A 23,953-nucleotide genomic window follows, 5' to 3' on the forward strand; every position below is an offset into this window, starting at 1 on the left:
AGTCTAGATACAAGTTGACAATCAAAGGTCATTTTTGGCACAAGCAATTCTGCCAAGAAACACAGTTGACATTCTGTCATTGTCAAGTTACCAGGGGAACTGAGCTTGAGGGTTAACCAGAGGTCAAATTCTCATTCAAAAAGGGAAAGGGTTTTGTTAACTATTTGTCCACGAAGCTAATAAAAATGGAAAATAGCCTCAGAAAATACAGAAGGATTCTTAAAGAGGCTGTGGTGCCCCACAGTTAAGATGAAGATATAGGCAGAGCAATTATGTGGAAAACAAATGCAAGCACAACCAGCTCTTCTTCACAATAGGACCAATTCAGTGATGGGGCCAGGGTTCCCCTGGCTGGAGCGCCGTGGATGGAGAGCTCGGTCTGCTGAAGTACAGGTGCAGCTCTGCCTCTCACCACTGTGTGCACTTGCAACGGAAAACAGAAAACAATGAGCAGATACCTATCACCAATTGTACTAGCCCTTCTTATGAAGGCTGACCTGAGGCCTACAGAAGGCTTTCTTTCTGAAAAGTCATGAGAATAGATGTAAGAACATGCCCACTTCTGGTATCTGTGCCTATTAGACGGAGATTGGCCTGGCCAAGGCTAACCTCCTCACATACACTGCAGTGACCAGGAATCCCTTGCAGTCCTCCTGTAGTACATACAAGCAATGAGAAGAAACCCCTCCCCGACCACTGTCTTATTTTCCCCAGCCTAGTGAGAAACCAAGAACAATGTATAGTTTGCTTCCTTGGAAACTTAGTGGCATTAAAGGTTGTCATTCAATCATCAAACTGTGGCAAAACCTGTAGCAGAAAAACTGAGTTCCCCAATATACTACATGGGTAATCATATCAAGTCCTGCCAATACCAATAACCACCTAAAAGCACAAGGACCATAATCATCAAAAGCACAAGTACCATCATCATAAAAGCCATCAATATTAGCCACATTTTCAGAAATACCTCCAAATGCCACTATCGTTGAGCTTCCAATACCACAAAGCCACTATTATCTAAAACTAGTTATTATAACCAGAGCTATAAAATTACCAATATCCAAACTATGTATCACTGTTGCTGTCACCCAGAAGCACATGTCCAGTATTATATATTAGCTATTGTCACAGTAATGCTGTGTAACAAACCATCCTAAAATTAAGCGGCTGTGAACAATAACCATCTACTATTGCTGATGGTTCTTCAGATTAATCAGACAGTTCCTCTGGTCTGGCCCAGGTTGTTCTGATCTCAGCCAGATGTGTTCACTGACTGCAGTTAGTGGGTAGATTTGCTGGGTGCTGGCCAGTCTATGATGTCCTCAGCTAGATAACTGAGTTCTGCCATAAATGATCTCTTACCTTTCAGCAGCCTGGGTCACGCTTGTTCATGTTGAAGGAAGAGGGACACTAGCAAGAGGAGAAGCACAAAGGGCCTTTTGGAATCTAAGGCTTAGAACGGAAACATGTAATTTCAGCCACTTTCTGCTGGGCAAAGCAAATGACAAGATAAGCTCTGATTCAAAGAGGAGGAGGAGATAGACTCCACCTTGTAATAGTTGCTGCAAAGTCTCATTGCAAAGGGTATGTGTGCAGGGATATGTGGAGACTTAGGGCCATGTTTTTAACCAATCTACCACAGGCACCTTGAATCATAGTGCCACATATACCCTGACGAAGACTCTCTTCTTTGATCAAAACTTTAGTCAGTCTCCTCTGAGTCCTCTGCTCAACTAGGCTGGATCTTGGGCTTCCCTCTCTGTCCTCATAGAATCCAGTTTGAGCAAGAATCCTGCACAGTCAGTTTAGTGAAAATCCCCCACCTTTGGCATCTGACCTCCCCTTATCCTTGATGCTTCCTCTTAGTAATTTTCCACTCACTGACCTCATCCTGCTCCTTGATTTAAAATCCTCACTTGTCCTTGCTGGAGATGGAGTTTGAGTTCAATCTCTTCCCCACTGCAAGACCCCGTTGCAGTGGTCCGTATACATATCGCCATGAATTATTTTCTTTAGCAATAATCATCTTTAGCAAGGATCATGAATTATTTTCTTTAAAAATCTGGACTCTGCTCCCCACTAAGCTGTGACTTATGAGAAGAATGCATACTCTATTTCAATTGTAATTGATTTTTTTCCTAACTCTCAGAAATACAAGAACATTTTTTAATACCACATCCTGACAAAGTGGTCCCTGAGAATAATAAACAATATATATTCAAACATTAACTTCTTTCATCATTTTGCAAATTTTACAATATGTGATTGTGGCTTGTAGAATGATCATTCCGATAGATAATGTGTCAGCTTGCTTCCTATGAAAGGATCAAATCTGTTTATTTGAGAGCCTTCCATGAGTACATTTTCAGAAAGCGAATGTTCATTTTCTTGATAAATAAATATACTACTACTTTGAAAAAGTTTCCTGGGAAGAAGGAGAAAATGAGTAAGGTTGAATAATTACTGATTATTACTGAAAAAATCAGAAACTGTTTACAAGACACAAATATATAGTGAAACATATTATGTCAAGCGAAATAATATAAAACTTGGCAGGAACCCAAGCTTAAAGAGTTAGAAGCGCCAGGGATTTTCTGTGAGCACCCACATCAGCATGAGATCTGGTCTTACTGGGAGCTGCTTACCCCTACTCAAAGATGGCCCCAAGAGTAAGGAAGACAAGGCCTCTTTGAAGGCCTTGTATGGGAAGATGGCACACCCTCTTTCACCTGACAGATAGGATCTCTGGGAGCCTTTCCTATCAGCACCTTCCAAACTGTGATGCTGGTGACACCATCATTAGACCTCAGTACCAACTGTTGGGGCTGGAGAAGCTGTTTCTCAGACACAAGCTCGCATGCTCACAGGTCAGATAAGGCAGATGGCAGCGGAAGATGTTGGCATATTTTGCTTAATTTTAATTTTGTTTGTCCAACCATGCTGCTATTAGTCTGTTCTGGTAGTGCTATAGATTTCACTGTGCATCATTTGCTTCCTCTTTTGGGGTAGAGTACGAATAGCATGTGTATTGTTGGGGAATTAGGAGGAGACCCTTCAAACCATGAGCAAAAATCACTGAGATGGGAGGCCAATGTTTCAAAATTGTGTCTGTGGCTATTATTCCAGAGAAGCTCTGGACCCAGACACATTGCAAAGTTTCAATTATAAAGGCTCATTCCTTCAACAAGTATTTATTGCACACATACCTGGTGCCAGGAATTGTGCTAGGCACTGCAGATACTGCAGTGTTTACATAGAAAACGTTCCTGCTCTAATGTACATCAAATATAGAAGCCATGTAATAAACAGGAAACACATCGGTGAACAAAAGAAGTACCGCTTGTGATAAATTCTAAGTAGGAATAAACAGAGAACAAGGATGGAGGAGAATGGCAGAAGGGAAGGCAGGCCAGCTGACATTCAGTAGGTGTCAGGAAATGACTGTCTAGAGAGTGACACTGAAACTGAATTTCAAAGAATGAGTAGGAAGGAGGCAGGCATGCAAGTCTCTGGAAGGACAGAGGAACCGAAGTGGGAAGTCCCTGAGACCAGAAAAGACCCATTCTAGGGCCTCTCAGAAGGCAGGTGGCTACCACAGTCAGTCTCTGGGGAGAGAGGCTTGAGATGGAGTTTGAAAGGGGTGATTCTTCCAATCCATGAGCATGGAATGGTTTTCCATGCATTTGTGTCACTTCTGATTTCTCTTAGGAGTGCTTTGTCGTTCTCCTGGAGATCTTTTACCTCCTTGGGTACTATGCCGACTACCTGGGCCATAGGATCATTTGTACCCCAAACCTCAGCATCACACAAAATACCCATCTAGCAAACCTGCACATGTACCCCTTGAATCTAAAACAAATGTTGAATTTTTTTTAAAAAGCAGCAGCAGAAGAAGAGAAAAGAAAAGAAAGGGGTGTGGGAGGGAGATGAGGCAGGGCCTCTTAGGTCTCCGTAGAGAACGCAGTTTATTCTCAAAATGAAAGGAAGCCATAGGAAGGCTTTTAAACAGGGAGTGGCATTATCTCATTAGCATTTTTTAAAGATCCGTCTGGTTACTGGGTGAAGAATAGATTATGTCTATATTATATTTATGTAAATATACTGATACATACCAGCGTATCAACATACGCTCCCCAGAGTGATATTAATTTGGGCAAAAGGCCCATAAATCACCTCGCCGTCATATAAGAATAAATACTGTTTTAATGCATTGCCAAAAGCAGCACGTGCCAGACTTTATTAGTTTGTGTTAATTTTTAATTTGATGCTTGAGCTCCTCCTTGTGGCTATATGGTTGCAAGCTCCTTGGCAATGCCAGTCTCTACATAGCAATGAGGAAGCTTTTCTTTCTTTCTTTCTTTTTCTCTTTCTTTCTTTCTTTTTTTCTCTCTTTCTCTTTCTTTCTTTCTTTCTTTCCTTCCTTCCTTCCCTCTTTCTTTTTCTTTCTCTCTCTCTCTCCCCCTCCTTTCTTTCTTTCTTTCTTTCTTAACTGCCCTTGTTAATCAAAAGTGCAAAGCCTAAAATGGGGGCTTCAGGTTTAATTAGTGCATTTGAAAAAATAAGTTGATATGCTATTACAGATTAATATGTATATATAATATATGCACTACATGATACATAGTATGATATGGTTACATTCTTGCTGAAACCTGTTGCTGTCTGTAATACTCTTGCCAACATCTGGTAATTATTAGAATAAGATATAAGATTTTTGCCTTCCCTCAAAAATAATTTTATCAAATAACAGAAGGTATTTAACAAATCCACAGCAACTGAACAAAAGGCATGTCTTTACATTTCATCTTCACAGTAAAAAAATGAGTTAGGACATATTCATCTTCTATGGAAGAGACAAATACTAATAATTATTATCTTCATTCATCGCTATATATAGTTGGTGACTGACAACTTGAATTAGAGAGAAACCCAACCAGTTGGGCATTAGGGAATTTCTAACTGTTGTATCCCTCAGTTAAGAAGAATTATAGCTTTGGAAAATCGCTCTCAGAAGGCACATTTATTTTTAAAAATCTCATTTTCAACCCATTTTGATGTGTAGAAAGCTTTCATGCCATTAGATATCCCATGCATATATGAGCTGGAAGGGAGAAGAGCCTGCTCAGCCCTGGAGAGCTAAGTTGTGTTACCTACAGATAAAGCTAAACCTTTACCACCATAATTCTATGCATCTTTCTTCTAAGCTCCACTTATTATTCCCAATGTACTTCTAGTGCATTTAGAATTTCCAAGTAGCAGCAGTTGGGCTGGTATCTAATAAAGAATGCTGGGACTTTGATGGGGCCAGTCAGCCAGAGGTCGCCGTAGTAATGATACCTTCCCTTGGACAGGTAGGAATATCCTGGTGGATAATGTTTGAAACCAAAAAATGTCCTCAAAGCATGAATTACAACAAACAACTATGCAAGGTGGAATAACACATTTAAAATTCCACTAATGCCACACACATGGTGCTGACACAGCCTACTGGACTACCCTGGGTGTGATTCCTATAGGAAATTATACTTAACCACAAAGACTTGCTTTGAAATAGCAATAAGGCAGACTGCTATAGAATTTTGTTGCTGGTCACAACTCACGAGTGTGGTAGTAACATGAAGAAAAAGCATAAATGCCTGCAGTTACTTGCAAACAAGTAACCATAATATTGGGAACATAGACCATTATTCTATGATGTGTTATTGCCTTATGATGTATAAAGCATAGAACATTTCAGTCATAGACATCTCATCTTTTTGCTGTTACTGTGAAAAGAGGGATAGGTCACTAAAAATCGGGAATCAATTTTGTGGTAGCATTAGCTTGAATAACAGATTCATCAGATGCAAAAATATTTGCAACAAAAATAGAATAAAACCACAGAGAACAGAAATACTCAAGATAATGAATATGACATATCTAAAGCAAGGGATAACTTAAACATATTAGAAACATGAAATGAATATACAAGTCACTGCAGATGATGTGATTTAAAACATTTTAAATTCTCTGAATAGTGATACATAAAAAGACATAAAAATTTAAACCATTTTCAGGAGCACTGAAACTATAGTTTTGCATGGACTGTGTAAACATGATCTTCAATATAGTTCAGGAGATCAATCAGGATCTTTCTGGTGTAAATGATAGGAATTCAGTGCAAACTAGCGCAAGCATTTTCTCATAACTAAAAAATGCAAGGATGAAGAGGGTCACAGGAAATCAATGTTCATTCTCTCTTTCTTTCTGTCTCTCTCTCTTTCTGTCTCTCTCTCTCCTCTCTCTCTCTCTCTCTCTCTCGTTCTCTTCCTCCCTCCCTCCCTGTCTGCTCTGCTACTTTCTGAATTGTATCCTCACTCTTTCCTGAATAGACACCTTGTTCTGTAGCTGGGTTTAGGGGCAGAAGCAAATGGCCTGCTATGCTCTGAATGTCCGTGTCCCTCCAGAATTCATATGTTAAAACCTAATCTCCAATACGATGGCGTTAGGAGGTGGAGCCTGTGGAAGGTGGTTAGGGATTGGTGTCACCTTGGCAAAGGAGCTCACTACCAGATGTGCTAGAAGTCAATACTGTGACCCCGGGTTTTTGAGAAAAGAAAAACTTTTTACTGCAAGTAGACTCCCAAAGAGACAGGAGTCAAGCTCCAGTCTGTCTCCCTGGGCTGGGGCTAAGGCAGTAATTTTATTAGAGAAGGTTTAGCAGGTGGATTCTGAGATTAGCAGGTGATTGGTGGAAGGAAAGGGGAGGTCTGGAAAGCCCTCAGGCGTGCATGGTTCTCTCTTCATGCCTCTTTCATGGGTCCCATGTGCAAATTCAGGGAGAGTTAGTATGAAACATGGTGGAAATTCAGGCTGTGACATCAGCAAGCTCACTCTGCACAAACTCCAGTCAGCCACATTGCTTCCAACTAATTTCAGCTAGTTTTGTTATCTTATAAACGGAGGGATTTTCAGAATTTCAGCAAGTTGTTCTTTTCTTAACTGCTATCCTGCAACTCAATATTTTATGTTAGTCGCAGGTGTCTTTGATTCTTCAGGGCATGGTTTCATTAGTGCCCTTATAAAAGAGGCCCCAGAGAGCTGCCATACCCCTTCTGCCGTGTGAGGACGCAGCCAGAAGATGCCACCCATGAACCAGAAAGTGAATCTTCCAGCACCTTGATCTTAAACTTTCCAGCCCTCAGACCTGTGAGAAATAAATTTCTGCTGCTTATAAGGTGCTCAGTCTATGGTATTTTGTTATAGCAGCCCAAATGGACTAAGACACGGTTACAGACATTCCTATTCCCAGAGGACAAACAGCATTTTTCTCTTACGGCACTCCGTACTAAATCTATAGTAAGGATTCCAAGGTGCCCAGTTTGGGGCGCATCCTTACATCTCTGGGTCAATTTCCAAAGTCTGAAGAATGGGGTGTTTTAATGGCCAACCTTGGATTTGCTGTAGCTTGGTGGAGGCTGGGAGGCAAAGAACAGGATATTGTGATCTGTGGCCCTCTTATACACAGACTACTCACAGCAAGTCCTATTGCCAGAAAAGGAGGGTCAGGAAGTATGGGAGGGGATAGCTAAGCAGGAATACACACACACACACACACACACACACACACACACACACACACACACACATCTACTATGTGTTATTAGGTCAATTGATCACCAGCTCTAGAAAAGTGGTTATAGGATATAAGCCCATTCCCATATGGCTCCACAGTAGGGGAAGGGGAGAAGCAAAGTGGATGAATCACTATAGGAAGGAAGACTTTACTTCAAATACAGAAAGAACTTTCTAACAATTCGAGGACACGAAAGATGCAATAGGCTATCCCTCTTAATATCCTGAGCCTCCTACCTCTGGAGATGTTCAGTTATGAGCTGGAAGACAATTTGGCAGAGATGTTGCAATGGGAGTATAAATTTCAGATGGGTGGGAAGTGAATCCAAATTACAATAACCTTGAACATTTATGATTCTGCAAATTATAACATATTAGATGGGATGAGATTTATCCTCAGGGACAGTGTTGGCCATTAGACATTTTGGTTCTTGGGACCTGCCTTCTGATGGAGGTCACCATCTGGTGGTCCATGGACCACCTAGTATTATTTTAAATATTTTATTTAATTGCCAATACTGTAAACTCTTAGAAAATTCTTTTTTTTTTTTTCTTTTCTTGAGACAGGGTCTTGCTCTGTACTCCAAGGATGGAGTGCAGTGGCACAATCACAGCTCACTGCAACCTCCTGGACTCAAGCAATCCTCCCCACTAAACCTCCAAAGTAGCTGGGACTATAGGAACATGCTACCATGCCTGGCTAGATTTTTAATTTTTTCTAGAGATAGGGTTTCATTCTGTTGCCCAGGCTGGTCTCAAACTCCTGGGTTCAAGTAATCCTCCCACCTCAGCTTCCCAAAGTGCTGCAATTACAGGTGTGAGTCCCTGCACCTGGCTGAAAATTCTTACAATTTTTTTTTTTTTATTTTACAGCCTCTCTTGAAAATATTTGATCTGTATTATCAGGAGCCGAGAGTGACTACACTCTCAGCACAGGGTTCATGCTTTCCCAGTTTTCAGAGTCAAAGCCAGCCCACCTTATTTATTTACAGTGCCTCTCTCTCTCCTATTTATATTTAGTTTGCAACCCATGTGTAAACAAAAGTTTTAACAGTACTTTTTACTCTGGTTACCATATTTTTATCCTCTTTCTTCATCAGACTGATATCCTCTACCCAATCACACATTCTTAACCAGTATAGCAACAACAACTATAATAATAATAAATAATAAAAGGTATTGAGTAATGCTTGTTGTGTGTTCATACTGTGCTAGCTAAGCACTGTACTAAAGCAGTCATATTCTGTAGCAATCAGTATAGAAAAGCTTCCACTGCAGGAACAAATAACTGCCAATCTCAATGACTTAATGCAGAAAAGTTCATTTTGTACACACGTTTCACATCCAATGGGGAGCAGCACGGTGTTCTATTCCACTATAGTTGCTCAAGTATCTAAACTGACCAAGGCTCTACCATCTTGTGGTTTCCTTTGATCCTCTCAAAAATTTAGTAGACTTCTTTCTTTTCATTTGCCAAAAGTTCCACGGACCAATATCTTCACCCATTATTCTTTATGAAGCATGTTATTTAAAAACATTGTTTTCCAACCTTTTCCCCTAGAACTTAAAGTTTATTCAAATATGATTGATCTGCCTCTCAAGTTATAGCAGATGACAGTATACCAGACATTTTGTTGCTACATGACATGGACTGCCATTCTTCTCATCTCTGATATCACTATCCTCATTGTCTTTGGCCCAACCATTAAGCCAATACAAAAGTACTTTGGGTTTTTATAACAATAGCACCCTACTTCCAGTAAGATCAATTATTATTCACAGTAGCCTACGCTTGTGCTGCTGTAACTAACCATCCAAATCCTCAGGAGCTCGATACTATAAAAGTCTATTTCTTGGCTGGGCGCAGTGGCTCAAGCCTGTAATCCCAGCACTGTGGGAGGCTGAGGCAGGCGGATCACAAGGTCAGGAGTTCGAGACCAGCCTGGACAATATGGTGAAACCACGTCCCTACAAAAAATACAAAAGATTATCTGGGTGTTGTGGCAGGCACCTGTAATTCCAGCTACTCGGGAGGCTAAGGCAGGAGAAGCGCCTGAACCCAGGAGGCTGAGGTTGCAGTGAGCCGAGACCACACCACTGTACTCCAGCCTGGGCAACAGAGCGAGACTCCATCTCAAAAAAAAAAAAAAAAAGTGTATTTCTCATGTAGGCTACCTATCTAATTCACAGTATCCAGGGCTCTGCTCCACCCAGTCACACAGGCACCAGAATGACTGAAGCTCTAGCATTTTGTAGCTGTACTGCCTGTAATACATAACCTTTTAGTTGCCACAGAAGATGAAAGAAGAGATTAGTAAATTACTCATTAAATTTTTAATGCCTCATTCCAAATGTGACTCATAGAACTTTCACATCTCATTGGCAGAACCAGCCAAATGTACCACCTAACTGCAAAGGCTGTTGTGAGATGTGTGAGAGCAGGTGGAAAGTTTAGTGAGCACCAGTCTCTCTGCCTCATTATAACATCTAATTCTCATTACAGTTTTCAGAGGTAGGTATTACTATCCTCACTCTACAGATGAAGAAACTAAGACTTAGGGAAGTTGAATGACTTATCCAGGGACACAAGCAGTAAGTGGAAGATGCAAGATTGGGATTACAAAAGAGTAGGAGCAGGCAGAAGAACTGCAAAAGAACTGCAACCAGAACATACTTACTATCTACATCTTCTAGGTACTTCTAAATTTACTCATTTACCATAAGTTCATTGATTCACTGCGCAGAAGGTTCTAGTTTCCACTTTACCACCATAGTGTGATTTTGCATAATTCAAAACTTCGGTCTCACAGAGCTTATGATTCACCACCTGAACCTCAGTTTATATGTCTGTGATTGAAGAAAGTGGACTAGTAATTCCTAATGCCCCATCCACCTCTGAAACTTGTGATTCACTTCTAAGGCCAGTGTGAAATTGATTTAGAACTCAAGATATGAGCCCTCCAACAGATGCTGACACGTTATCCATGGAACTGTGGTGGCCAGAGTGACATTTCACGAGAAAGCATTTTTATTGGTGCTTATTTGTATTCACCTGAAATACTTAAAATGTTTGATTTCTCAGAGCAAGAAATAAATGTTTAATATATAACTCAGAGAAAGGCTTTTAAGAGAGAAAGTTTATCATCATTGATGCTACATCACATAAGCAGACTGATCAGGGCCTTCTCTAAATCCTGCCGAATGTTATTATTTTACCCCATCCAAGCACCCACCACTGGATTATTGCAATAGCCTCCTACCTGAATTCCCACCTTCCCCCCTTGTGCTGCTATGATCTATTCCTCACACTGTAGCCAGAATGACTCTTTCACAACATAAGTTAGAGTCTGTCATAATTCTGCTGAAATCCCTCCAACGGCTTCCCCCTCATGCAAAGTGAAAGTCTAAATCCTACAGGGCACCACGTCATCTGCCCTGCCTCTCCCCAGCCACACCAGCCTTCTTGCTCTTCCTTGAACACTCCACGCCTGCTGCCACCTCAGGGACGCTGCCCTCCCTCTTCCTCACCCTGAAGCTCTTGTCTCCTGGAGAGCTGCAGGGTTCAGCTGCTCATCACCCTCATGTCTCTGCTGACAAACCAGCTCTGTCTCAGATGTGTTCGGCCACTTCCATTTTTAAAAGCACCCTGTATTAGCCTCTGTCCCCTTTCCCTTAATTCTTTTTCTTCACATTTAACATATTTGGATATACCAGGTATTTGTGTATTAGTTGCCTCCCTAATAGGAAATGATAGAACGCCCCTCCATGATAGCAGAGACTTTGTCTGCTCACTGCTGTATCCCCAGTACCCGGAACATTTTATGTCATATAGTAGGTGCTGAATAAACACTTGTTTAATAAATGCACAAATACATTACTTAAATACTTGGTGCAGTACTTATAATAGAAACTAAATAAAATGAAGCTCTTCTCATCTATTATAATTATTGCTGCGCTCTGACTACATATTCCTGCTCATTCTGGGAGAAGTGCATGTTCTGGTTTGAAGAGCTATCTTAACTTTAGGTGTGAAATCTTCAAAGACAACAGACAGGAAAAATAGACAGTTCTCTACGTATATTCTAATAAAGGAAGGATTCTAGAATGAGAACTCAAGTGGGCTATTCATCTTGAATAGACTATTAACATCATAAATAAAATAGTATTAAGACTAAGTAAAATAGAACTATGCTGTCCAAATATGGCTACTTAAATTTAATTAAAAGTACATAAAATTTTAAATTCCATCTCTCAGTGCTGCATTTCAAGTGCTCAGGAGCCACAGCTGGCTGGTGGCTACCTTATTAGAAAGGATAGGTATAGAATATTTTCCTCATTGCATTTTATCTTGCATGATGCAGAGCTGGAGTTCAGCGAATGTACTAATGTGGGAATGTTGTATTCTACTGGGATTTCCCTTGTGGGCACATAGAGCTCCTACATTAACAATGGGATAGAGTTGCCCCCAACCGTTACCTTTCTCAATCATCCTGGGAAAAGGCAAATCTTGGGAAAGGAAAGAGGATATGGATATTAGTTCAAGAAGAATTTAGGTAAGTAGCCTTATAAGGTTGGTACCTGGACTTGAAGAAGCTATAGGAGCCCAGGGACACCCCCAGCTATGGGAGGAAGTTGGCCTCAGCTTACGGAGGCAATCAGAGAGCTGGGTAGAAGGCAGTCTGACAGGCCTGAAACTCTGGGTTCTGCAAGCAGTCAGATGAGCAGCCAGCAGTGAGGTAGCCGTCAAGGATCAGCCTCGTCAGCAAAGCCAGTAGTTCTTTGGAACTAGAATAGGAACTGGTGGTCCAGATGAGACCAGGATATCACACAGGGAAGCACATGTGAGATAAGTCTCCAAAAAGCAGCAGGGAAAAGGAGACCCAGAAAGATGGAAGGGTGCCAAGATCCTGCTATCACATGGTCAGAAGTCTTCTTAATTGATTACCTTCTACCTACAAGCTACTAAGGCTTTTGGTAGAGCGAGTGTGGATGGAGTTAGGCAATTTGTTGTGTGTATATTACAACAAAAATATCCACTCCCCACCCTGTTGTACCTACTCACGTCATTCCCAGTCAAAAATGGCCTTTTTTAAATTGAAGTGGAAGTCAATAGGTTACCAATACATTGAAGATAACTGGAACTAAGTCTTGCCTGGGTTCATTTGGAAAATCAATGAAATGTGTCCTGAGAGCCCTGTTGACATGGGGGTAAAGATTGTCAGGAGGAAACAGTGGAGAGGTCATGGGACAGGCCCAATGGGCCTCTTTGTATGCAGGTTTCTCAGCCTTCAAATGAATGAAGAAAATGGGCACAAAAGTCTTCGCCCAGTAAAGAAGTCTGAGTTGTAGGATTCTGAGTGTGAATCTTACACACTCAGAAGGGGCAATTCTGAATGTGAGTTCAGAGGCATAAACAGCACTACTAGGGACCTCTCTGGCAAAGCAGAGTGCAAAACCCAAGAAGAGAGCAAGGCATTCTGCGCCAGTTATCATTGATACCTAACAAACTGCTCCAAACTGAGAGGTGTAATACAGCAATTGCTTTATTCTAGCTTATGATTCTGAGGGTCAGGAGACAGGAGTTCACACAGGGCAACAGCAGGAAAGGCTAGTCTCTGCTCCACAAAGTCTGAGCCCTCAGCTTGAGAGTGTGGGAGACCTGTGGGTGATCCAAATGGTTGTGCAATAGAATTATCTAGAGGTTTCTTCACTCACATGTCTGGCTGAAATTACTCAAAAGCTAGACTCAGCTGGGACTGTTGGCCAGAGCACCTACTTGTGGTCTCTATGCAGCGTGGTCTTTTCGTGCCAGAGAAACTGGGTTCTGAGAGAGACCATCCCAAGGGAAGGACCTGAAGACTGAAGTTCCAGGTGGCAGTGCATGGCCTTTATGACCTGCCCTCAGAAGCCACATAGCAACATTTCTGCCATGCTCTGTTAACCAAAGCAATAATAGACCGCCCAGATTCTAGGAGAAAGGACAAAAACCCAACTTCTCAACTGAGGGAGCATCAAAGAATTTGGAGCCGTTTTTTTTTTTTTTTTTTTTGTGAGATGGAGTCTCGCTCTGTCGCCCAGGCTGGAGTGCAGTGGCTGCATCTCAGCTCACTGCAAGCTCCGCCTCCCGGGTTCTCGCCATTCTCCTGCCTCAGCCTCCCGAGTAGCTGGGACTACAGGCGCCCGCCACTACGCCCGGCTAGTTTTTTGTTTTGTTTTGTTTTGTTTTAGTAGAGACGGGGTTTCACCGTGTTAGCCAGGATGGTCTCGATCTCCTGACCTCGTGATCCGCCCGTCTTGGCCTCCCAAAGTGCTGGGATTACAGGCTTGAGCCACCGCTTCCGGCCTGGAGCCGTATTTTTAAACCATCACACATTCTTCTCTCCACTTTGGCTTTAACCTTTCAAGGGCTGCTGGCCCTCACTTGTAGCAGATACATCACTATTTGTCGACATGGTGGTACTCAGCATGAGCCTGGCTAGTTTGTAAGCACGTAAGAGATATCCATTGAAGACACCTAGCAATACTGGAGGGTACCTCACAGGGACCTAAGATTCTATGGGAACAGAAAGAGCAAATACCAGAACTCATTTTTTTTAAACAGAGTCTGGCTCTGACACCCAGGCTGGAGTGCACTGGCACAATCTCAGCTCACTGCAACCTCCACCTCTCGGGTTCAAGCAATTCTCGTGCCTCAGCCTCTGGAGTAGCTGGGACTACAGGCAGATGCCGCCACCACCCCCAGCTAATTGTTTTGTATTTTTAGTAGTGATGTTGGCCAGGCTGGTCTCGAACTCCTGAGCTCAAGTGATCCACCGTCCTTGGCCTCGCAGTGTGCTGGGATTATAGGCGTGAGCCACCATGCCTGGTCAGAACTCATTCTTAATAATATAATTCCATGTGTAAGCATAGGCTGGAGAAACCAGGACAAAGGGGAGAGGGAATATGGCTTATATTTAAGAATGGCCAGATTAAACAGGACAACCAGTGAGAGACCCACAAAGATTATGGAAGACATGAACTAAAGCACCACATCATGCAACGCTACCCAATTCTGGGTGGCTGAAGACTGCAAACTAAATGAGCTATTTTGTTCTGTTGAAATAAGGAAACTAGCTGTGCTTTTCAAGCCAACTCTTTAAGCCAACCTTGAGTCTTCTAAAAGAATTGCAGGCATGATGTTCTTTAAAATGCCAGCCACGAATGTTCATGGAAATGCAAACTTCAAGTGAGGAGTAAGGAAAAGACTTGATGGTAGGAATTGGCTCTTCAGCCATATCCCCACACGTCTTTAAAAATAAAATAAACCATACAAAATTTAATTCTAAGCACTTGATTGTTCTGAAAAATTAGAGGGAATTTGAGCCAAAAGGGAGGAGAAGTAGCCCCCATTCACAAAGGATAAATATCTGCTCCATAATTTATGGGAATGCAAATCATCCGAGCAGCAGTCTATTGGCATTGACTGTATTTTCATCTAATTAAATGGCTATACAAATCTCAGAATGTCATTTCTCCTACCAGCTGACCCTATTCCCATGACCTTCCCTACAAGAGTTCAGGGGAACATGATACTTGAGAAAGACATTTCATTTTTAACCTAGAGAAAAAATATGGATTTGAACACGAAGGGGTAGTTGGACAGTAAGGGCTTTTGCCTTACTTTGTACCATGGAAGCCTCTTTGATTATGGTGCATGAGAAATGTAAGCTTCCTTTGTTTGTTTGTTTGTTTGCTTGTTTGTTTGTTTGTTTTCGAAATGGAATCTTGCTCTGTCACCCAGGCTGGAGTTCAGTGCCACAAGCTCTGCCTCCCGGGTTGACTCCATTCTCCTGCCTCAGCCTCCCCAGTAGCTGGGACTACAGGCGCCTGCCACCACGCCTGGCTAATATTTTTGTATTTTTAGTAGAGAAGGGGTTTCACCATGTTAGCCAGAATGGTCTTGATCTACTGACCTTGTGATCTGCCCACCTCGGCCTCCCAAAGTGCTGGGATTACAGGTGTGAGCCACTGTACCCAGCCCCCTGTTTTAAAAAAAAGCAAAAAGCAGTCAGCCTTGTGACTTTTCATTGTCACTGCAGCTAAATTTTGCATGCAATGTGTGTCACTGTTCATACTGTTTTTAAAAAATAAAAAATTACAGAGCTCAGCATTTCCTAAGCTTGTTTTTGCTACTGAAATTCTTGACTCTTGAGCCATATTGAGTCTCCTGAGGTTTCTTTGGGCACTAGGGTTGTGATCCCATTGTTTGGCTGATTAGTTCTTGGAAGATACATAGGAGAAGTCTTAACAGAAAGTTTAATGCTGGCTTACTTCATCTACCCAGGGAGCCCAAGGATGATGGGTCCATGCAGGATTCACCCTAAATGAACCTCCACAGTCTCTGATCCCCTTCTCTCTTCTTTTCTCCCCATGATCCCACTACCACCCAGCTTTTTTTTTTTTAATGTCTATACCCATGGATTTTTTAAAATATTTTTATCGAGTTGTATTAAATATAAAAGAAGATGCATTTTTACATATATATACCCGTGTGACTACTACTCAGATCAAGATATATGATATTCCCTGCATTTTGAAAGGCGCCCACATGCCCTTCCCAGTCAACAACCTCTGCTCAGAGGTAACCACTAGTCTGACTTTAATCACCATAGATTAGTGTTGTTTGCTCACACCTTCATAGAAATGGAATCACACAGTTTTTTTCTTTTGCTTCTTTCATTCATCATTATGACTATAGGATTCATCCACGTTTGTGCATATAGCAGTAGTTCTCTTTCTTATATTCCATCATATGGATATACAGCAGTTTATCTGGAGCCATTCTCCTGTTGATGATGCCCTCAGTCTTTTTTATTTATTTGTTGTCCTCCCCAGATCTCAGTTCTATCACCAAGCTCTATCTAGATCCTTCTAGAAGTTATGAACCATCCCAGGTTCCACGTGGTGAGTAGAAAAAATATGTATATGCAAGTTTGTGAGGTCCTGGCCTGGAAGAGACTTTAGGTGCTTTGGAGACTTCTAAGTGAAACAACCAAAAGATTAATAATAACAAGCATTGCCTTGCTAGTGTAGATCCCTTTCAATGTTTAACCATATATGTTAAACTAATAGATTTTTTTTGCACCCGTTATATGACAGGTGCTTTTTAGGTCCTAGAAATAAAACATCCAATAAGATAGACATGAACACACTGTTCTTCTAAAGCTAACCTTCAAAGAAAATATCAGATGGTGATAAAAGCTATGGAGAAAATTAAAATAGGACAGTGCAATAAAAAGGCCAGAAAAAGCCTCTCTGAGGAGAGCACAGAATGACAACAAATAGCCAGGAGGGTCAGGGGAGCCATCAGGAGGAATTATATTCTACACAAGCAGGACAACCAAGTCAATGCTCTTATGTCAAGAATGAATTTGGGGCTGGGTGCAGTGGCTCGCTCATCTTAGCGTTTTGGGAAGCCAAGGCAAGAGGATCACTTGAGACCAATAGTTTGAGACAAGCCTGAGAAACAGCAAGACTCTGTCTCTGTAAAAAGGTTAAAAATTGGCTGAGTGTGGTAGTGTGCACCTGTAGTTCCTGCTGGCTACTCAGGAGGCTGAGCAGGAGTGTCACTTGAGCCCAGGAGATTGAGGTTGCAGTGAGCTATGATCATGTCACTGCATTCCAACCTGGGTAACAGAACAAGACCCTGTCTTGGAAAAAAAGAAAAAGAAAAAAAAATGAATGAATGTGGCCTCTTAAAGAAAAGAAGGAAGCTCATGGGGCCAGGATGTATCGGGCAATATGAAAGCAACAGAGGATGAGATCAGGGAGGTAAGCAGGCACTGTGGTAAGGAGGTTAGAGTTTAATCTAAGTATTATGGGAAGAAGCTAGAAGACTTTAAACAAGAGAATAACTCTGGAAATTGAGTGGGAAATGGCCTGAAAGGGGTCCAAAGTATTTGTGTTGATGCAAAAGTAATTGTGGTTCTTGCCACTGAAAATGATAGCAAAAACCACAATTACTTTTGCAACAACCTCATAGAAGGAGGAGACAAATGAAGTGGCCACTGCCTGCGATGATGGGTACTGATGTCTTAGACTACAATGGTAGCAAATGAGGCAGAAATGTCAGCAGTCTAACATGCTTCAAAGGGAAAGTCAACAGAAGAAAAGACAAGATATACCATTATGCTAAACAAATTTCTGTCATCTTACTATGTGTTACCCAACACCCCCTCTATATGATAGGATGGTGGAGGAAACAAACAACATCAAAGGGTAAGAAAATCTTACCTCACAGAAATAACTTCCACTGGCCCATGACATGAAGAAAGTGCTCTCACATGCACTTTTTCACTTGATCCTTACAACAATCTTTTTTTCTTGAGACAGAGTCTTGCTCTATCACCCAGGCTAGAGTGCAGTGGTGCGATCTTGGCTCACTGTAACCTCCGCCTCCAGGGTTCAAGTGATTCTCCTGCCTCAGCCTCCAAGTATCTGAGATCACAGGCACACACCACCAACCCCATCTAATTTTTGTATTTTTAGCAAAGACAGGATTTCACCATGTTGTCCAGGCTGGTCTTGAACTCCTGACCTCAGATGATCCGCACCGATTAGGCCTCCCAAAGTGCTGGGATTACAGGCCTGAGCTACCATGCCTGCCTCTTACAACAATCTTACAAGGAAAGGAAGCACACCTAATGAGTTTAACTTTACCAATTAAAAACTCAAGATTTGAAGATTGTGATGGACTAACCCAAGGATACACACTTAGCAAGTTGCTAATCTAAGACTTGCACATGTCCTTTTAGCATCTGTTAGAAACCCTCTACATTGTTTCCCAGAGAGATTTGCTCTAATGATTATAAAAAATCTTAGCTCTTATTGAGTGCTCTCTCTTTCCCAGACATTGTGGCAATTCATGACATATATCCCCTCTTTTAATCCTAGAATGTAAGAACCATTATTGCTGTCTATAACTTTTCAAAGCTTTCACAGCTGTTAAATGCTAGAACTAGAATTTCAACTAAGGAAACTTACTCCAAAGCTCATTTCCCCAGCCATAACATTAAGCTATTATAGACGGAACAAATAGAATCTGTTGAAAAGTCATAGGTCATCTCCAATGTTAGATATGTTAAAATAATTTTAAATACTAATATTATCTCAGACCTTTAACAACCCTGTACTGATAAATAATATACAAAGATTCTGGATACTTTTCTCCTAATCCCTGATAATCGTTGAAGATTCTATTTCTCAACTTCTCTCTCTGGCCTGTGAAAAATGTCCCAGACACGAAATCTGATGATCTGCCCTTTTACCATTTGATCCCTAGCAACATCCATCTATAGCCACCAGTGTAATTAGAGATGTGTCAAAACATCAAGGCTGTTGGCAAGATTTACTTTATCATTTGCTCAGAAATATAAAGCATCCATTACAGGGCTAGGACTTCATAATTATAAACATTTCTTAAAGACAAGCCAACAATGGACATGCCAACTCACCCAAATAAAAACTTTTTTTGTGAGATTTCCTTGAAGGTATTTTCTATTATTTAACCAAACATTACCTCACTTTTTTTTAAAGAAAAAGAATACTTTTGCTTTGTAAATAGAGCATCTGCTATTCAAATACATTATATTAAGTTATATACCATTTAGAATTAGAAGAGACTTCAGGGACTATGTAATTTAGTAGCCTCAAATTGTAGACAGAGACACTTAGTTCTGTGATATTTACTATGTATCCAGGCTCCCCTAGTGAGTTGCTTACAAGACCTGGCCTCTGACTCCCAGCAAAGTGATGATATTTTGTCATCTTCCTTTATATGTTACCTTTACTAGTAAATTAACATCTTCTCTCTCCAATAAAAAAGGTTGTTTAGAAACTTAGTCTAAAGTTATCCACATAGACAGATTTTCATATGTTTTACAGTTGAGTAAACTCTTCCAGATCCAGTTAAAATGTGGCCACTTTGACTGACAGACAGAATGAGTCATTCTGTCATTGTGTTCCCAGAGCATTCTGTTCATTTCTCAGTAGTTTTCATATTGTCCTCTAATATTTCTGCTTAAATATTTGTCTCCTCTATAGGACTGTGAGTTCATCAGGGCAAAGACTGCCTTAATCCATCTTGTATACCCCAGCACCTTGCACAAAATACACCCTCAGTAAAAGTTTTTATGCTGAATGTGTTGCTGAATTAATCAATTACTAGATATCACTTAGTCCACTCTGAGCTCAGAGAGATAGGACTATCAACATATAGCTTTCATACACAAACCCACAGCCAACATAATTCTGAATGGGGAAAAGTTGAAAGCACTCTCTCTGAGAACTGGAATAAGACAAGGATGCCCACTCTCACTACTTCTCTTCAACACAGTACTGGAAGTCTTAGCCACAGCAGTCAGACAAGAGAAAGAAATAAAGGATATCCAAATCAGGAAAGAGGAAGTCAAATCGTCACTGTTTGCTGATGATGTGATCATTTACCTTGAAAACTCCAAAGACTCCTCCAGAAAGCTCCTAAAACTGATCAAAGAATGCAGCAAAGTTCCCAGATACAAGTAAGTACATAAATCAGTAGCTCTTCTACATAACAACGGCGACCATAGGGAGGATCAAATCAAGAACTCAACCTCAGGAATATACCTACACAAGGAGGTGAAAGACCTCTACAAGGAAAACTACAAAACACTGCTGAAAGAAATCATACATGACACAAACAAATGAAAACACATCCCAGGTTCATGGATGGGTAGAATCAATATTATGAAAAATGGCCATACTACCAAAAAGCAATCTACAAATTCAAGGCAATCTCCATCAAAATACCATCATCATTCTTTACAGAATTAGAAAAAACAATTCTAAAATTCATATGGAACCAAAGAAGAGACCACATAGCCCAAGCAAGACTGAGCAAAAAGAACAAATCTGGAGGCATTGCACTACCTGATTTAAAACTATACTATAAGGCCATAGTCACCAAAATAGCATGGTACTGGTATAAAAACAGGCACATAGGCTAATGGAACAGAATAGAGTACCCAGAAATACACCCAGATACAGCCAACTGATCTTCAACAATGCAAACAAAACATGAAGTGGGGAAAGAACACCCTTTTCAACAAATGGTGCTGGGATAATTGACTAGCCACATGTAGGAGAACAAAACTGGATCCACATCTCTCACCTTATACAAAAATCAACTCAAGATGGATTAAGGACTTAAATCTAAGAACTGATACTATAAAAATTCTAGAAGATAACATTGGAAAAACTCTTCGAGACATTGGCGTAGGCAACAATTTCACGACCAAGAACCCAAAAGCAAATGCAATAAAAACAAAGATAAATAGTTGAGACTTAATTAAACTAAAGAGCTTTTGCATGGCAAAAGGAACAGTCAGCAGAGTAAACAGACAACCCACAGAATGGGAGAAAATCTTCACAATCTATACATCTGACAAAGAACTAATGCCCACAATCTACAATGAACTCAAACAAATCAGTAAGAAAAAAAAAAAAAAAAACTCATCGAAAAGTGAGCTAAGGACATGAATACACAATTCTCAAAAGAAGACATACAAATGGTCAGGAAACATATGAAAAAATGCTCAACATCACTAATGATCAGGGAAATGCAAATTGAAACCACAATGCGATACCACCTTACTCCCGCAAGAATGGCCATAATCAAAACATCATAAAACGGTAGATGTTGGCGTGGATGCGGTGACCAAGGCACACTTCTACACTGCTGGTGGGAATGTAAACTGGAACAGCCACTGTGGAAAACAGTGCGAAGATTCCTTAAAGAACTAAAAGTAGAACTACCATTTGATCTAGCTATCCCACTACTGGGTATCTACCCAGAGGAAAAGAAGTCACTATACAAAAAAGACACTTGCACATGCATGTTTATAGCAGCACAATTCACAATTGCAAAAATGTGGAACCGGCCCAAATGCCCATCAATCAATGAGTGGACAAAGAAACTGTGAGAGAGAGATATATATACACACACATATATACACACAGATATATACATATATGTATACAAATATACACATATACATATACACACAAACATACATATGGAATACACACACATATATATGAGATGGAATACTACTCAGCCATAAAAAGGAATGAATTAAAGGCATTTGCAGCAACCTGGGTGAAATTGTAGACTATTATTCTAAGTGAAGTAACTCAGGAATGGAAAACCGAACATCGTATGTTCTCACTGATATGTGGGAGCTAAGCTATGAGGACAGAAAGGCATAAGAATGATACAGTGGACTTTGGGGACTTGGGGGGAAGGGTGGGAGGGGGACAAGGGATAAAAGACTACAAATAGGGTACAGTGTATCCTGCTCAGGTGATGGGTGCACACACCAAAATCTCACAAATCACCACTAAAGAACTTATTCATGTAACCAGATACTACCTGTACCTCAATAACCTATGGAAATTTTTAAAAATATATTGCTGTCATACAAAAATACCTTTGGGTAAATAAGTCATAAACAAAGTAAAGTAGATAGCTGAAGAGATTATCTACTTTGGGGACAGAGTAGGGAATAAGGATAAATGTATCAATCTGGGTCCAATCAGGAAATCCGGAGACAGAACCTACACAATAATTAAACAGAAGTTTAATATAAAGAATTATTAAACAATGTTAAGAGAATAACTATAAAGATATAAAGAGGACCTAAAGGATACCTTGGACCACAGAGAGTATCCAAGGAAAGACAAACTTGGAGGGGAGCTCACGCCTCAAGACTGAGGTTCAGACCTCATGGAAGGTGTGGTTGCACCCTGACTAGACAAGGTAGAAGTTTACAGGTTTGCCTGGGCCAGGGCTGGTCCAGCATTGTTAGACAAGCAGCAGCAGCCCTTCGGGGCACAAGTGAGCAGTGGCTGGTAACTGGGCATGCAGAGAGTTAGGGAACCACCGCAGGTGCAAGGCCCAGAGCACATGGTGTCCACATCAGGAGAGCTGCAAGAAGCAAAATCTCTGGAGCACACACCAGCTGAGGTTGGTGGGAACATGCAGAGGTGGAGTCAGGGTGCCTCTGCAGGTACAAGACCAGAAGCAAGCAATGTCCTTGTCAGGAGGGCCAGAGAACAATGGTCTCTGGGCCCAGGCTGGGGCTGGAAAGTTGCTAAGTGACTGCCCACTCAGACACTGCTGGGGCAGAGCACCACAGAATGTGTCCCCATACATGCACCACTGCCTGATCAAACAGGAGCAGGAGAAAGCACAAGCAACCAGGACAAGGAAGAGAAGCCCGATTCCTTTCGCAATGTCCCTCTAATCCCTTCTACTAACAAAGTTTAGCATCACGCTTACTGAGAAGAAGTGCTTCAAGAGTGCAGTGCATTATCATAGAACAAATACTCAAAGAAGAATTTGGAGCTGAAGGAAAGAAATTTGTGACTATCACACTGAGTAAATAAAAGACACTTAGACCTAAGTTATGGTGTCCTCTAGTTACGTCACTTTATCTGTAAAATGAGGACAGTAATAGCATCTACCTCAAATGTGGTATAAATACTAAGATCTCATGGGTACTTAGAACAGTGACAGCACATACATACTGATCATAGGACAGTGCCTGGAACATACTTAGAATTCAGTAAGTGTTTGCTATGGTTATTTCCATAACTTGTAAAACCAGAACCTGAATCAGGAGACTCAAGTTCCCATCCTAGCCCTATTTTCACTGACTCTGCAACACAGAGCAGTCACTCCCCACTGGGCCTTAGCTCCTGCTGCTGTAAACCTCCCATGCTCCCATCTCACATAGCAGACGTTTGTGCCTTCTGCGCCACACAAGGGAAGCCCATTTCAGGGTATATAGTGAGCCTCACCCTCAAAACTAAAACTAAAAGAGAAGACAGAAAGGTGAGTTGGCTGCACTGAGAAATGTTGAAGCCATTTACAAGACAAAAACAACTCAGTGTTACAAGTTTTCAAAGTTTCTGCATTTAGAAAATCTTAGACACTTCTGCTGAGAGTTTTTTCAGAACCATTGGAAGCCAACAGCAAAAACTAGGAACCAACTTATTTGTGCTTAGATTAGATGACCTCTTATGAAAGACGATAAGAGGAGCATGAAGAAAGTTCTCTTGCCTTAAAATTGTTATCCCTCATTACTATCTCACACATATACCCGCACCCACACTGCCTTTCATTTATTAGATAAAAAAAGAATTGCCCCCATATTGAACTGCAAGCACACATGGAAAGAATATTGCATTGTTATAACTATCATGTATACCTACTTTAGTGTGAGTTTCCTTGTCAAATGTCTTTCAAGTGCTTCAGAATCCAAGA

Source organism: Papio anubis, chromosome 2 (assembly GCF_008728515.1).
Source record: "Papio anubis isolate 15944 chromosome 2, Panubis1.0, whole genome shotgun sequence".
Lineage (NCBI taxonomy): Eukaryota > Metazoa > Chordata > Mammalia > Primates > Cercopithecidae > Papio > Papio anubis.